Source organism: Podarcis erhardii (genome assembly GCF_964252035.2).
Source record: "Podarcis erhardii genome assembly, chromosome: 5".
NCBI lineage: Eukaryota > Metazoa > Chordata > Lepidosauria > Squamata > Lacertidae > Podarcis > Podarcis erhardii.
Genome location: NC_138509.1, coordinates 76,994,796 through 77,011,974, shown reverse-complemented (window position 1 = coordinate 77,011,974; position 17,179 = coordinate 76,994,796). Strand labels below are relative to the sequence as shown.

The following is a 17,179-nucleotide window of genomic DNA, read 5'->3' as shown; positions in this document are numbered from 1 at the left end:
AGGTAAGCTCACCATGACCCAATAATAATAATAATAATAATAATAATAATAATAATAATAATAATTTATTTATACCCCACCCATCTGGCTGGGTTTCCCAATGACATATGAAGTTGAAGGAGGCAAGGATATGGGAAACACTTTGCCACGGCTCGTAGTTGAGCCTCAACCCACCCTTTAGTTCTTGTACTTGTCAGATGGTTCAACTTTGCAGTTGAACTTCTTGGTTTCTCTCCTGGTAAGCTTGTCATGTCAGCTGGAGAACTATAAATCACTTGTATCTGTTCCTTTGTTGATATAACTGAGGGGAGGTGACATTTTGCTGCCATTACTGACAAGACAGAACAGCTTCAGCTTTTCCACTCCTCATAGCAACCCTTTCTTTTGCAGCCTAAATAATCCCTCCAAACAATTTGAGATTTATCTACCTAGTGACATTCAACATATGTTGTCATGGAAAATGCAAGATGTTGAGCAATAATGTGCCATTAAACACACACACACACTTCTCTTATCTCAGCTGCATTAATCGTTAACACACTCAATCCATGCAGTTGTATGGTCTCACAACTCTGCATTAAATTATGGTCTGCTGTTTCCACTGCTGTGACTCCCAACCTGGGAAGCAGATTGGAGTCCAGACTAAATGAGGAGGAGTGTGCTAGATCAGAAGAACCAACAGCAAAGGCCACAAAAGAACTAGATGCTGGGCTAAGACAGAGCCTGTCTACCAAGAAATCTTCAAACAATTATCCCCAGAGACTGTCTGGGGCCCCTCATGAATCCACTGCCTCCTCACCTGGAGCCCCGTGTTCCTCAGCACCAACATAGGAAATGAGCCAGGAGGGAAATAGTAGGCAGGAGATGGAGTGCTAGGCTCCAGCCCTTTAAACCCATCTTTCTCTGGGGAAGAAACAATCCTTAAAAGAATATAGTGGGCTGAGAGGGATAAACAGCTTGCTTTGGAGCCCAGGTCTTGTCAGACCAAGTTGCTTTCTTGGAGCTCTCCAAGGTCCTGCTAGACTGTGGTGCCCACAGGAGAAGAAGAGTTTGGATTTGATATCCCACTTTATCTTTTTTTTTTTAATATATTTTATTTGGGTTTTAAACATAAATGCAAAAATAAAAACAGCATAACATATATCATAACATCTTTTCTTGACATCTATGGACTCCCTCACGCCTCCCGCTCTCATTTGCATCATTTTCAATTCTTGGCAGCAATTTATCATCTTGTTTACACTCTTGTGTCAAATTCATTTAAATATAATCTAAAAATTCTCCAATAGGTTTATAATTTTTCCTCAAATTTACTTATCATCTTAATTCCTTCTATTTTAGTGGTGCACAATTATTTATGATCTAGCATCCTTTCTTAACATTCAACCAAATTACAATATTTTTTTAAATAAATCTTGAATTTCTTCCAATCTTCTTCGACCCTCTCCTCTCCCAGGTCTCGGATTCTGCCAGTCATCTCAGCTAGTTCCATATAGTCCATCAGTTGCATCTGCCACTCTTCCAGTGTGGGTAGTTCTTGGGTTTTCCAATTCTTAGCGATGAGTATCCTTGCTGCCGTTGTTGCATACATAAAAAATGTTCTGTCCTTCTTTAACACCTTCTGGCCGACAATGCCCAGAAGGAAGGCCTCTGGTTTCTTGGTAAAGGTATACTTAAATACCTTTTTCAGCTCATTATATATCATTTCCCAGAAGGCCTTCACCTTAGGGCAGGTCCACCAGAGCTGAAAGAATGTTCCTTCATTTTCTTTACATTTCCAACATTTATTATCAGACAAATGGTATATCTTGGCAAGTTTAACTGGGGTCATGTACCATCTATATATCATCTTCATAACATTTTCCTTCAAAGCATTACATGCAGTGAAGTTCAGCCCAGTGGTCCACAACCTTTCCCAGTCCTCAAACATAATATTATACCCAATGTCCTGTGCCCACCTTATCATAGCTGATTTAACCATTTCATCTTGTGTATTCCATTTTAACAGCAAGTTATACATTCTTGAAAGTACCTTAGTTTTTGGTTCCAACAATTCTGTTTCCAATTTCGATTTCTCCACCTGGAATCCTAGCTTTTTGTCATTTTTAAAGACTTCTTTAATCTGAGCATAATGTAACCAGTCTCGCACTTTGTCCTTCATTTTATCCAAACTCTGCAATTTCCAATTGTCTCCATCTTTTTCTAATATTTCCCAATATTTTGGCCATTTGGCCTCCATATTGGGTCTTTTTCGGGCCTTAGCTTCCAGAGGTGAAAGCCACCTTGGAGTTTTGTTTTCCAATAAGTCTTTGTATTTTGTCCAGACATTAAATACTGCTTTCCTGACAATATGGTTCTTAAAGGCCTTATTGATCTTAACCTTGTCATACCATAAGTATGCATGCCAACCAAAAGCATTGTTAAAACCTTCCAAATCCAGTACATCAGTGTCTTCGAGAAGTAGCCAGTCTTTTAGCCAGCAGAAAGCTGCGGCTTCATAGTACAAGTTTAAGTCTGGCAGGGCAAAGCCCCCTCTTTCTTTTGCATCAGTTAATATCTTAAACTTAATTCTGGGCTTTTTGCCCTGCCAGACAAATTTAGAGATATCTTTCTGCCACTTCCGGAAGCACTCCGTCTTGTCCACAATCTGTAATGTTTGAAACAAAAACAACATTTTTGGCAATACATTCATCTTAATAGCAGCAATTCGGCCTAACAAAGAAAGCTTCAATTTTGTCCAACTGTCCAAGTCTCTCTTAATTTCAGACCAACATTTTTCATAGTTATCCTTAAATAGACTCAGATTTTTTGCTGTTATATTTACCCCTAGGTATTTTACTTTTTTAACCACAGTTAGTTCTGTTTCTCTCTGAAACCGTTCTGACTCTGTATCTGTCAAATTTTTCCCCAACACCTTGGTTTTCTGTTTATTTAATTTAAATCCCGCTACCCGACCAAAGTCTTGTATCAGTTGCAATACTCTTTTTGTACTAGATTCTGGCTCCTGCAAAGTCAAAACTAGGTCATCTGCAAAGGCTTTAAGTTTATATTGTTTCGCTCCGACCTGGATCCCTTCCACCAACCGGTCCCCTCTGATCATATTCAAGAGCACCTCCAGAACCGATATAAATAGCAGAGGGGAAATCGGGCAGCCTTGTCGTGTTCCTTTTTCAATTTTAAACTCTTCTGTAACCACATTGTTAACTATCAATTTAGCCTTTTGTTCTGAATATATTGCATCAATCCCATTCTCAAAACCCCGCCCCACTCCCAGTTCTTTTAGATTTCCCTTCATAAATTTCCAAGAGATATTATCAAAGGCCTTCTCCGCATCTATAAAAATTAACACTGCTTTTGTATTTATGTCTGTTTGCAAAAGTTCCAAGATGTCAATAATGTTCCTTGTGTTAGCAAACATGTGTCTACCTGGGAGAAAGCCTGCCTGGTCTTTATGGATTACTTCATTTAAAACTCTTTTAAGTCTGCTTGCCAAGACATCTGCAAATATTTTGTAATCCACATTTAAAAGGGAGATGGGACGATAGTTCTTGAGTTGTGTCTTTTCAGTTTCCGATTTTGGTATCAATGTGATGAAAGCTTCCTTCCACGATTCTGGCGCCCTCTTCCCCGCCATGATTTCGTTGCTGACCTCCATCATTGGTTGAATCAAATAGTCTTTTAATGTCTTATAATACTTGGCGGTCAGGCCGTCTGGCCCTGGAATCCTAGCTTTTTGTCATTTTTAAAGACTTCTTTAATCTGAGCATAATGTAACCAGTCTCGCACTTTGTCCTTCATTTTATCCAAACTCTGCAATTTCCAATTGTCTCCATCTTTTTCTAATATTTCCCAATATTTTGGCCATTTGGCCTCCATATTGGGTCTTTTTCGGGCCTTAGCTTCCAGAGGTGAAAGCCACCTTGGAGTTTTGTTTTCCAATAAGTCTTTGTATTTTGTCCAGACATTAAATACTGCTTTCCTGACAATATGGTTCTTAAAGGCCTTATTGATCTTAACCTTGTCATACCATAAGTATGCATGCCAACCAAAAGCATTGTTAAAACCTTCCAAATCCAGTACATCAGTGTCTTCGAGAAGTAGCCAGTCTTTTAGCCAGCAGAAAGCTGCGGCTTCATAGTACAAGTTTAAGTCTGGCAGGGCAAAGCCCCCTCTTTCTTTCGCATCAGTTAATATCTTAAACTTAATTCTGGGCTTTTTGCCCTGCCAGACAAATTTAGAGATATCTTTCTGCCACTTCCGGAAGCACTCCGTCTTGTCCACAATCTGTAATGTTTGAAACAAAAACAACATTTTTGGCAATACATTCATCTTAATAGCAGCAATTCGGCCTAACAAAGAAAGCTTCAATTTTGTCCAACTGTCCAAGTCTCTCTTAATTTCAGACCAACATTTTTCATAGTTATCCTTAAATAGACTCAGATTTTTTGCTGTTATATTTACCCCTAGGTATTTTACTTTTTTAACCACAGTTAGTTCTGTTTCTCTCTGAAACCGTTCTGACTCTGTATCTGTCAAATTTTTCCCCAACACCTTGGTTTTCTGTTTATTTAATTTAAATCCCGCTACCCGACCAAAGTCTTGTATCAGTTGCAATACTCTTTTTGTACTAGATTCTGGCTCCTGCAAAGTCAAAACTAGGTCATCTGCAAAGGCTTTAAGTTTATATTGTTTCGCTCCGACCTGGATCCCTTCCACCAACCGGTCCCCTCTGATCATATTCAAGAGCACCTCCAGAACCGATATAAATAGCAGAGGGGAAATCGGGCAGCCTTGTCGTGTTCCTTTTTCAATTTTAAACTCTTCTGTAACCACATTGTTAACTATCAATTTAGCCTTTTGTTCTGAATATATTGCATCAATCCCATTCTCAAAACCCCACCCCACTCCCAGTTCTTGCCAGATGCTTGCCAGATGCTTCTTGCAGATGCTTGCCAAGACATCTGCAAATATTTTGTAATCCACATTTAAAAGGGAGATGGGACGATAGTTCTTGAGTTGTGTCTTTTCAGTTTCCGATTTTGGTATCAATGTGATGAAAGCTTCCTTCCACGATTCTGGCGCCCTCTTCCCCGCCATGATTTCGTTGCTGACCTCCATCATTGGTTGAATCAAATAGTCTTTTAATGTCTTATAATACTTGGCGGTCAGGCCGTCTGGCCCTGGAGATTTGCCCAGTGCATGTTCTGAATGGCTTGTTCAATCTCTTGTCGTGTTATTTTGTTATTCAGGATTGATCTGTTTTCTTGTGACAATTTTGTTAGCCCATTTTTTTCTAAAAATTGTTTAATCTCAGCCTCGTCTTGCGGCCCTTGAGTATATAATTTTTTGAAATATCTCTGGAAGCACTTTCTAATTTCCATGGGGTTCTGAATATTTCTTCCTTCAATTTCTAGATTTGTAACTGTGTTTAGTTTTTGTCTCTTCTTCAACTGCCACGCTAGCAGCTTCCCACATTTATTTGCCGATTCAAAAGTTTTTTGTTTCATTAGTTTAATCTTCCACTCTATTTCCTGGTTTATCAATTTAGAATATTGTGCTTGGTGAAGTTTAATTTCTCTCAGAATCGGCTGTGACTTCGGATTTAATCTTAATTTCTTCTCCAGTTCTTTAATTTTCTGCAAAATCTTATCTTTCCTTTCATTTTGTGTCCTTTTCTTTACAGCGTTCTGTTGTATCAAGAACCCCCTCATCACAGCTTTGCTTGCATCCCAGATAGTTCTTTTTTCCACCGTAGTGTTCATGTTTATCTCAAAATAATCCTTCAAAGCTTTTTGGGCCCACTTTATCACTACCCTAAGGAGTCTCAAAGCAGCTAACAATCTCCTTTCCCTTCCTCCCCCACAACAAACACTCTGTGAGGTGAGTGGGGCTGAGAGACTTCAAAGAAGTGTGACTAGCCCAAGGTCACCCAGCAGCTGCATGTGGAGGAGTGGAGACGCGAACCCGGTTCACCAGATTACTAGTCTACTGCTCTTAACCACTACACCACACTGGCTCTCTGGTGCGCCCTGTAGAGTAAGGTTACCAGATTTTTTTCCAATGAATCTGGAGACACTTTTCAACTTCCTACTAAATAGATGGATTTTGTCAGGAGTCTGATTTGTAAATCCAGGGACTGTCCCTGGGAAACGGGGACGTCTGGTAACCTTGCTGTAGAGTCCCACTAAAGGATTTAATGGCCACTAATCTGTGTAACTACTCTTTCCCTGATGGGTGTCCACATAAGATTACAAGAAAGCTCACCAAGACAGAGATAGGAGCCATGATAATAATGTCATGCTGTCCATCACGGCACTTAAGGAGGAGAGTTCAGGGAGGTAATTGATACTATACAGAACAATCCACTGAGGAATTCACCCTACAAAACCCGAATGAAATGAACAGAAGCTGCAGCACTACCAAAAGGGTTGTTGCTTTTTACATGCTGTGAAACTAAATCCAGAGATAGTCTTCAGCTTTCACAAGAGGTTCCACATCATCCTTTGCAGAGCACCTTAGGGGTGTCTTCCCTTCCACCCACAGTTCTTTGAACAATCTGGAGTTTTTTCCACTCCAACCTATTGTCTTCCATTAGTCACTGAATCATGAACTCTGGTTATTCATTTGGTTCATTGCATTTATATCCCACCATTCCTCCAAGTAGCTAAAATGGTGCACATGGACCTATAACCTCTCCCCGCACCCCCAGTACACATTTTCTCCTCACATCAGCCCTGTGAGGTAGGTTAGGCTGAGAGAAAGAGACTTGTTCACGGTCACACAGTGAGCTTGACGACCAAGCGGGGATTTGAATTCATTTCCTTATTTTCAGAGACGATATACAGAAGAACTAAGATGTTATGTACTGAAGTTCTCACCCTGGGCCAGCAGGGGGATACTGTAGATAGTTATGCAAATAAGGGATCGGAAGTGACGTTCAGTGATTGGATAGTTTTAGAAAATTGTTACAGTTACGTGGTATTGGAGCTCTATATAAGCAAACTGACTGAACCCTTCAGTTCAGTTCCGTTCTGGCCTCTGAATAAACAAGAGCTGTTTGAAGAATCGCTGTGTCGTCTGATATGTTCACCCACAACTTAACATAAGATGTCACCGCGAATAGTTTCTGAAGCTACTCTGAGTGGTCCACACATTTTTTAGACTCAGGGGCACACTGAGTAATCAGTGGGAAACTCTGGTCTGGTCACTAGGGTTGTTGTTTTAGGGGGAAAACAGCAGGTGGAGGTGGCACATTTTCTCAGACACCAGCCACTTTCCACCTGCAACCTGGGTGCTTTTTTCCCCTTCTACGTAAGGTGGTCATGGCACCGTGCTTTACAGATGAATATCTGTCAGAACCTTCTGCTTGAGGGAGTGCTCTATCTGAAGGGCTAATGGACTAAGTCTGGTTTAAAAATAGTGCCATAAGAAGGGAGACTTCAGAGGCCTTGAACTTGCCCTTCAGCTGGTACCGAATTCAGAGGCCAGGATGCTCACTGTGACAAGACGGTTTGAACATATCGCACCGATCCTGGCCCAACTGCACTGGCTGCCAATTAGCTTCCAGGCCCAATTGAAAGCATTGAAAGCCTTAAAACGACACAGGACCGCAATACCTCGAAGACCGCCTCTCCCCATATAAACCATCCCAGACTCTGCATTCATCATCTGAAACCCTTCTTTGTGTGCCTCCTCCACGTGTGGTCCAGAGGGTGGCAACACAAGAACAGGGCCTTTTCAGTAGTAGCTCCCCATTTGTGGAATGCTCTCCCCCAGGGAGGTTTGTCTGGTGCCTTCATTATATATTTTTAGGCCCCAGGCGAGAACGTTCCTCTTCAACCAGGCCTTTGGCTGATTAATTTTCTACAGTTTTTAAAAATGTGTCTGTGGGATGGGAGGGTTATTGTTTTGCTGTTTTGTTTTACTCATTTACTTGTTTGTATCCTATATTTTATTCTGTGAACCGTCTTGAGATCTTATGATGAAGGGCAGTGTAGAAATCTAATAAATAAAGAAATGTATTCTGTTTCTATTTAAATTCTAATCCACAATTCTAACTGTGCATCTATGTGCATATATAGATGTGCATCTATACATACAAATAGGCACACAAATTTGTATATTTATGCAAATTTATGCATATTTTATGCAAATTGGTACCCTTTTTTAAGTGATGCTTTTCCTTTTGGGGGCCAATGCATAAAAGGCCACCAAAGTTCCAAGTCACATTTTCACATAACAAATGGGAAGCAGTTGGAAAAGGGAAGTCTTCTTTTGATTCTATCACTAAAAAACTGTCATGCCCATTTGTTGTCTATTTAGATATCTTTCTAAAAAGAAAATCTCATTGCCCAACTGTACAGATTGTTTTAAATTTGATAGTAACAGGTTCTACGCAGCTTTTAAAAATACAAGAAGACTAATTAGCAGTCTGAAAAGCCAGAGTTTGCACCCAGATTTAATTCTGAGCTAGAAATATCTTTGCCACATATTGCTCCAAATCCACAAACATTTTGCTTGTTAAAACTGAGCAGGTTTTGTTTTTGTTTTGCTCTGAAGCTAATTTACAATAGTGTGCTAGGATGCCAGCCTTCATTGCCTAATCAGATTCACGTGAATCCTGCAGTCCTCTTATCTCTTTCTAGGCAAATACTCCCAGAAGATTCTCCCTCAATTAGATACAGGTCAGGTAGCATGAACTTCCTCCCACAGGACAAGCAGATCTTCCTGGAGGCGGTTGCTAAGAAATTCCACCTGGAGTCCGCAGTCTTATCTTCACAAAGATATTTCTGCTGCGAGAAATCTTGTTGACCTAATGAGGAAGCAAACCTAATGAGCAAGCAAAAGAGCCTCAGTGTTTTTTGGGTAGGTGGGAGGTGGAATCTGCATGCATCTTTCTTTATCTGATATCTTTATCTGCATGATGATCTCGCATTTGCTGAGCATGGCTCAGTGCCAGTGGGAATTCCTCAGCCATGGCGAAGATCTGAGAGCGGCAAGTCAACCCCCTCGATGTTGCATGCAGGTGAGAAGCACATGATGCTCTTGTTACCAGGAAACGGCTCGAGGAAAGAAATAGCACCTGTTATTTGAGCCAGGTATTGCGATGCATCTGAAAGGTGTCTAAAGCTAGTCCACTGCCAACAATGAGCACCCGAACTTCAAAGTAACCCACCCACCCACATACAAAATCAATGGGCAAACACATAAAACAGATGATTATATGTGTAACCAACTGCTATACCGGGCTGCTAACATATATGCTATAGCATATATCATGTTATTGGAGCCTATGTGAACCACAGGATGTCTCTAATTTGCATTATTTTATGTTGCACTGAATAAACATATTTTCACATAAAATATTATTTGTAACATGAATATTTAGGTCACTAGAGGAAAGCTGTGGCCTTCTGAATGCTGATTACAATGCCCATCATTCTTGATCATTGGCCATGCTGGTGGGGCTGGCAGAAATTGCAACCCAGCAACGCCTGGGGAACCAGAGGTTGAATATCTAAGAACTGTGACGTAGTCATTACATGTAGACTCGCATAGTAAGAAGGAAGCTCAAAGTTCATCTACTCTGACCCCTACAACTGGGGAGCCTCAAGCTCTCCCCAGTTGATCCTGACTCAGGCACATGGCAAAACAAAACAAAACAAGAGAACAGGGAGAAAACAAGAGAGCACCAGATCAAATCAAACAGGCGCTATTTTGCAAGATAGCCTACGTGCCTCACATCAGGACTAAGCCTACACAATGCCCTGGCCATTAGATGCTTCAAGGCTGCAACCACTAAGGGTACTGCTGCCCAGGAAAAGATGTTCCCCAGAAGTCGTCCAGGTAGGCTGTCAATCAATCAATCAATCAATCAATCAATCAATAGGGGCAAGTCAGGCTTTTTACTCTGCTGGCCAGGGGTGGGGCAAAAGCCAGCTTCCTCAAAAGCAAGGAGTGCAAGGCAGCATCTCTGTTTAAAATATGCTCTCCACAACTGAGCTACAGCTGCTTTGCTCAGGGCCTCTGCCTCCTTAGACTCCCTGCATTAAAATTGCCTGTCATGCCGTCAGCCAAGCCAACCTTCTGCTTTATTTTGAACACTTTCGCTGGTTTTTAATATTTCATCACAGGGCTGCAACGAAAGCTAAAACTACACATTGCAGTTTTCCACCCTCTATTTGCTGCACAGCTCAGAAAGGCACTGACTTTTCACACATGGGACACATCCCCTCCGCTTTGGTTATGTACTACTTTGATTTTATACGGTGTCCTTTAACACCGGTGTAGATCCAGATTTCTTATGCCAGCCGAAAACCAGCTTTTCTGTGAGCAACAAGAAATTCTTTAACATGACTCGGATAGGTCTATTCTGCATAACGCAGCACCATAGTTTATAGATTAACCATCAACTGGAAAATGTGTCATTTGGAAATTTGCCACCTGAATCCAGTTTGCAGTCCCTACTCTCATTGTGGGGGGAAAATATATGGACATGACATTGGGGAGCGGTTAATACAGAATTTGTTGCGACACATACATAAGACATTCACTATTACTTCTCCCAATTCTACAGTTCTAAAAAATAAATGCAAAATGATTGAGTAGAAATAGATGTTTATTATAAATAGATACTCGTCGTTTGCTTGCTTGATCTCTCTCTCTCTTTGTCTAGCAAGGTCACAAAGCGAATACTAAACAAGAAAACAGCTCAATGAACCTGGTTAGCTCAGCTGGTTAGAGCATGGTGACCTGCACTGAGGTTGCAGGTTAAATCCCCATATGGGACAGGTGCATATTCCTGCATTGCAGGGCGTTGGACCAGATGACCTTCAGGGTCTCTTCCAACTCTACAATTCTATGATTCCTCAAAGTAGGAAGCTTTCCTTGTTGCTTTTCTGGCCTTCAGGAAAACAGCTCTGAGCATGCTCAAAACCAATGTACGGTTCTCCCTACCACATAGGCTTGTTTCTGAAGCAGTCTTATCACAATGGGCTAACAGAGCTCTACTGGGTTAAACCACAGAGCCTAGGACTTGCCGATCAGAAGGTTGGCGATTTGAATCCCCGTGATGGGGTGAGCTCCCGTTGCTCGGTCCCAGCTCCTGCCAACCTAGCAGTTCAAAAGCACGTCAAAGTGCAAGTAGATAAACAGGTACCGCTCCGGCGGGAAGGTAAACGGCGTTTCTGTGCGTTGCTATGGTTCACAAGAAGTGGCTTAGTCATGCTGGCCACATGACCCGGAAGCTGTATGCCGGCTCACTTGGCCAGTAAAGCGAGATGAGCACCGCGACCCCAGAGTCGTCCGCGACTGGACCTAACGGTCAGGGGTCCCTTACCCCACTGGAAAATGCTTAACTCAGTGATGGATTGCGTCCATCATGTCAAACCATCCTGTTCTCAACAAATTCATCTCTAGCAGAGTTTTTTTCCTCATTATTCCTATTTTGGACTCATTCCGAAATAAAGCAAAGCATGATATAAAGCTTCTGAGTGGTAGTTCCCTTTTTTGTAGAATGCCCTCCCAAGTGAAGTACATCTCTTTCCCTACAAATTCAGGGTGAATTTTAAAACATTTCTGTTCACCAAGGCATTTGATGGCTGAATTATACACTGACAACCTTAAAGTTGTTAACTATGGGAGTATGTGACATTTTGCGTGTTTTTCAATGTTCTGAATATTATTATTTTTTATTCTGTTGTTTTAGAACTTTTGCTTTTGCTGCCCTAGGCTACTTTGACAGGAAGGCTGGCTATCATTTTAATAAGTACATACATAAAATAACAGGGGTTTTTGTGGGAGGAAGTGGCTTTTAGCCCCCATTTGAAAAATTCTGTGTTGGCAACCTGGCAATTCGATAATCAAATTAGTTTTGCTTTTGTCCTCACTGAACACTAGATGTCGCTCTGTTTTCATCTTTCCCCCATCCATTAGCGCATGGGTCTAATTATTATGCCAACACCTGCTACCGCTGTTTCCTGCTCTGCTTGTCTCTTAAAGAATTCAATCCCCGGGGCTGTCAGCTTGACATATTTGGTGTCGCTATGTTCACTGCAAATTCCAAAGGAAAGATGTTGATTCAGAGCATATTGCACATGTCTTCCGACTGGATGTATTCCTGAAGGTTCTATTACATGACGTAATGGCTTTAGGGACCCAACTACTGACATTCAATCAGTTAACGCAACTCCATACAATCGTGGCTTCCAGGAGCTAGGAAGGCATGAAAGCAAGAACAAGATCAATGAGATGCTTTATTTCTTAATCACAGGATAAGTCGTTTGGATTTTCCTTCCTGGTTGCTTGCAGCATTCATTCTGTCTTGCTGGAGATTCTGTATAGTATCGAAGAATAAATAGCTCTTCGTCCTAAGCAGTTATTGAAATATGCTCTTGGTTTTAATTAATCAAGGTCAAAGTGAATTATATTTATACATAATATTGCCAGTATGCTCAAGGCAGTTTACATCAAACTGGCAAGAAATTAACAATAATATAAAAGCAACAACAGCAGTCGCTCCACAATGTAAAGAACAACACAAGATGCAAATCATAGTCATATGTACACATCAGGATATTAAACAACAACATTAAACCCTTGTCCAAAATATAAATTAAGCAAAAATGAAAGAACTCAATCATATAACAAATTAGTTCATATTATTAGGTCATAATATTTCCCCAAACAAACAACTCTTCCCTAAACTCACTCACTGTGCAATCCTATAGATGTATAATCATAAATAAATTCCACTGAATGTATTTAGGCTTTGTTCATTTGTTTATTTTTAGGTTGCATTTTGTCTTGTTTGTAGAAAGGTAGGGTATTTTGCCAACACCCAAAGTGAGAGAAGGGATGATCATCTGTCTCCTCTGGGATGTGATGTAAGAAATCTCTCTCTACACTAAGAATGGAGGAGAAATATGGTTCATCTTAGATTTCAACGAGATTATCCCTAACTCGAACTTTACGAAACAAGAAGTGAAGTGAAACAGAGCTACTCTCCGAAAGTCGCACTTCTCTGAATTTTGTCATGTGGTTCTTCAACCAAATACTGTAATGTGTACATAAATGTGTCTTTCAGGGGGATGTGTACCTAAGATGCACACAGTAGTGAAAATAATATACACAAAAAAATTATATTAGGGAAAGCTGTGTGCCAAAATATTTGGAGAAGTGTGCATTAAAATGATGGTGAATTTTTCTGAAGATTCGAAAAAATCCACAAACTGATGCCGAAATGTGGAGAACTGAACACTGGAAAAAATGAGATGCCAAAATTGGCAGATGCATCTATCCTACACCATATGCTTAAGTGAGAACACTGTAAAAATCAGAACGACAGAGAGAACAGGAAATGCAACTTTTTTGTTGATGATTCCAAATGTCCACGCGTTGATTTTCTACCACAGCTGCTGTTGGGTAACTTTCATGCCATACCTATCTTCTGCCAATCAGTTCCAGGGAAGGGAATAACAGGGGCCATGCAGAGCTCTGTGTCTGCCTTTCCCCTGCAAAGCCTTCAGGGATTGAAGGAAACTCTCAGGCTTCCCACCATGCAAGAAATAATTCAATTACTATTATTTGGTGCAGAGCTTAATGCCCACAAGGATCATTAGCTTTCCATTTGATTTTCTGCACACTGTGACCATCATTCAGCTATTCAACCACCTAATTATTAAACTTTGCATATTAAAGAAATGCACACGTCACCAGAGATGGCTATGTTGGCAGAGTATGTATAGATTTCCATTTGTTTGTTGGGTGTGTATCTTTATTTTTATATATTTTATTTTATTGCTTTAAATATTGCTTAATTTTTAAAAAAAACCTCATGGAGACATCAATCGGACTTCTTGAGATATATCTTGGGTGTTGTCCATCCCTCAGGAGCCTTCCTCAGTCCGGCTCTCCTCCAGACGTGTTCCAGATCTCATTCAAACCATTTTTGTTTCCTCCGGCACCGACCTTCCATGACCTTCTTCCGCAAAAACTTTGTCCACTTCAACAGCTTCCTGTACTTGTGTCTGTTCATCTTCCTTCTCCGGATCTTCAGAACATTCTTGCATCCTATTTTGCCCTGGTTCAGCTCGCCTCCCCCCTCCTCGCTGTCATCCTCAGCCTCTGCATCCCAGGAAGATGTGGGGAGGCCATACTGATGGCTGGGTTCATAGCCTAGCTTCTCACAAACATTGACAGCGCCTCCACCTTTAGGGAGGACATACTGGACTATCAGCCAGCTTTCAAGGGGGGAGATTGACAACTTCCTTGGCACCAGGATTTCTTCCAGCTCAGGGTGCAACGCGTACCACTGCTGAGGTTGGGCTCCATTTCTGTTTGAGGGAAGTGTGCTGTAATTTGTGGAAGCGAGATGGTTGATCTTGACAGAAAGCGTTCTGCAAACCTCGCTATCTGAGACATCAGTCATGGTAGCAGCATACTGGAGGACCACTCATCCACACAGGCTTACCATCCCGTTCACGACGATGGGGGGCTGTTTGAATGATCTTTATTTTTATTTGATTTATATTATAATAATTGTGAGTCACTACCTTGTTAAAAAAAACAAAAACACCAACACACTAGTGTAATTCCCATAATGCATATAAAACATAAAAGAACAACATTAAACTGTCACTATCATAATGCCATTATATCTGTGGTGCAACCACATTTGGAAGTACAGTTCTGGTTGCCTCACCTTCGAAAGGATATTGTAGAGGATGTGAAGGAGCGTCTCCACCCCCATCGTTCTGCCCGGACACTGAGATCCAGCTCCGAAGTGCTTCTGGCGGTTCCCTCAGTGTGAGAAGCGAAGTTACAGGGAGCCAAGCAGAGGGCCTTCTTGGTAGTGGTGCCTACCCTGTGGAATGCCCTCCCGTCAGATGTCAAGGAAATAAACAACTATCTGACTTTTAGAAGACATCTGAAGGCAGCTCTGTTTAGGGAAGTTTTTAATGTTTGATGTTCTATTGTGTTTTTAATATTCTGTTAGAGTCCCATGGACTTCAAGAAGATCAAACCTATCCATTCTTAAGGAAATCAGCCCTGAGTGCTCACTGGAAGGACAGATCCTGAAGGTGAGGCTCCAGTACTTTGGCCACCTCATGAGAAGAGAAAACTCCCTGGAAAAGACCCTGATGTTGGGAAAGATGGAGGGCACAAGGAGAAGGGAACAACAGAGGATGAGATGGTTGGACAGTGTTCTCGAAGCTACAAACATGAGTTTGACCAAACTGCGGGAGGCAGTGGAAGACAGGAGGGCCTGGCATGCTCTGGTCCATGGGGTCACAAAGAGTCGGATATGACTAAACAACTAAACAACAACAAAAACATGGGGGGAATAAAACAATTAAGAAGTAATATATGGCCCCTCTTCTCTCCCCCACCTGCCTGCACGCTAGGTATTTTTACCGCTTGTTAATAAAGAATTGACTGGGCCGACAGAGGGCAAGATCAGTGGTGTGACTCCAGGCATTGGGACCAAGGTTTCCTGGAATAGCTGTGGAGACTCACCCTTTCCCTCCAGCACAAAGGCAGGGGCTGCACACTCTGATAGTATCAAAATTACACTCACGTTAGCCCCTAAACTCTTTTTAAAAATTGCAAAATAAATCTTTTTAAAATTAACTTTTAAAAACACCACCATTATCAAAGCCATCCTTTATTTTGCAAAGCACACCTCACTCATTTTAGACATAAAACGTTGGCTCAACGTGCTAATCTTAAAAGAGCAGTTCGTCTTACAACAATAGGAAGGTAAAGAAAACAGGCCTTCGAGGTTCTGGCACATCTTTAAGTGCCTTGTTCAGCCCAGAGGCATTCAACCCCAGAGCTTCAGCAACACTAAACAAAGGTATGTCACAATCTTTCGTCAGATCTCTCCTTCATTATATTTTATCAAAGATCACCTGACAGCAGCATGCAGACATGAAAGTCAAACTACGGTTATAGGATAGATTTCGGAGGAGGTTGCCTGTGCCAACAAGCCAGGAATTGGCCCACATTTCCAAGCCAAAGTTAAATAATTAGAGGCCCTAAGGAGAGGAATATTTTATTTTCCTCCACGGCACATGGCAGGGATACCACCCAAGAAGTAGCAATGCACTCCTGATACAAACTGGGCCAGCTAGTTTATCGCTGCTCTGTTGTTGCTATTTTGAGAGCTACAAAGAACTGGAAGGCCTCAGGAATCTCTGTGTACGTTTTTGCAGAGTAGAAGGAGGATCCTTGAAAGATAGATCTGCAATAACCACAGGGAGAACCTTGAACTGTAATGCAGGCCTGAAGCAGGGCAGGTAGCGCTAGTAAGAAAGATGGAGGCAGTTTGCAAGCTTATGCCAAGGCGATCAATACTACTCAGCGAAGAATAAGTGGAGAGCTAAAAAACAAGGGCACAAACTCACACTGCCGTTATGTGGGAGGGATTTTCTTGCATACCATTTAGCTTCCAAACTCTCTTTGGCTGTATACACACCATACGTGATTTAAGGCACCCTGAAAGCAAATGCAGAACTGTAGCTTACCACTCACAGAACTACAATTCCCAGCTCTGTGAGGGGTAAACTACAGATCCCAGGATTCTTTGGGGGGAGTCGTGCACTTTGAATGCGTGGTGCGTATGCGGTATAGAAAGAGTCGGCGGGAAAGCACAATCATAAGTCATCTTACGGTTTGTTTGCTTGCTTTTTGAAGTGCTTTTTATTGAATTTTTGTGACAACACATAAACACTCAAAACGTAAAGAAAAACAAACTAAACTGAAAACACACACAAAAAGAAACTGCAAACACATAACCATACAGTAAATCTGAAAAATCTTACAAACCGACTCACTTCTTATTTTCTATTCCTGATTCTTATTTTGTTCTTATAGACTTCCTTCCTCCTCTATGCGGTTCTACTTTTCCTTTCTTGATAAACTGCTTCTTTCTCTTTTCATCATTACTATCTTTCTCCATATAATATACTTGTAACCCTTATTTTGTTTTGCAAAAATCACTCAAAGCAAGTCCAGGTTTTTATTTGAGGACACTGTTTTTTAAGATACTCTTTATACATTCCTCACTCTTTTTGGGATTTTAACTTGGACTGTCCCCTAATTGTGTCTGTGATAAGTCATCTTATGGTTGTGAGGAAGGCTGGTGCTAGATTTTATTGTCACATCACCAACATGCATT

General features: G+C 41.2%; 1 pseudogene across 1 annotated transcript; it reads right to left on the bottom strand.

Annotated features, from left to right (window-relative positions):
* Window positions 1-13,859: 13,859 nt before the first annotated feature.
* Window positions 13,860-14,487, bottom strand: LOC309342040 (small ribosomal subunit protein mS38 pseudogene; annotated as a pseudogene). The gene has a single exon. The product of its transcript is annotated as a small ribosomal subunit protein mS38 pseudogene (transcript).
* Window positions 14,488-17,179: the final 2,692 nt, after the last annotated feature.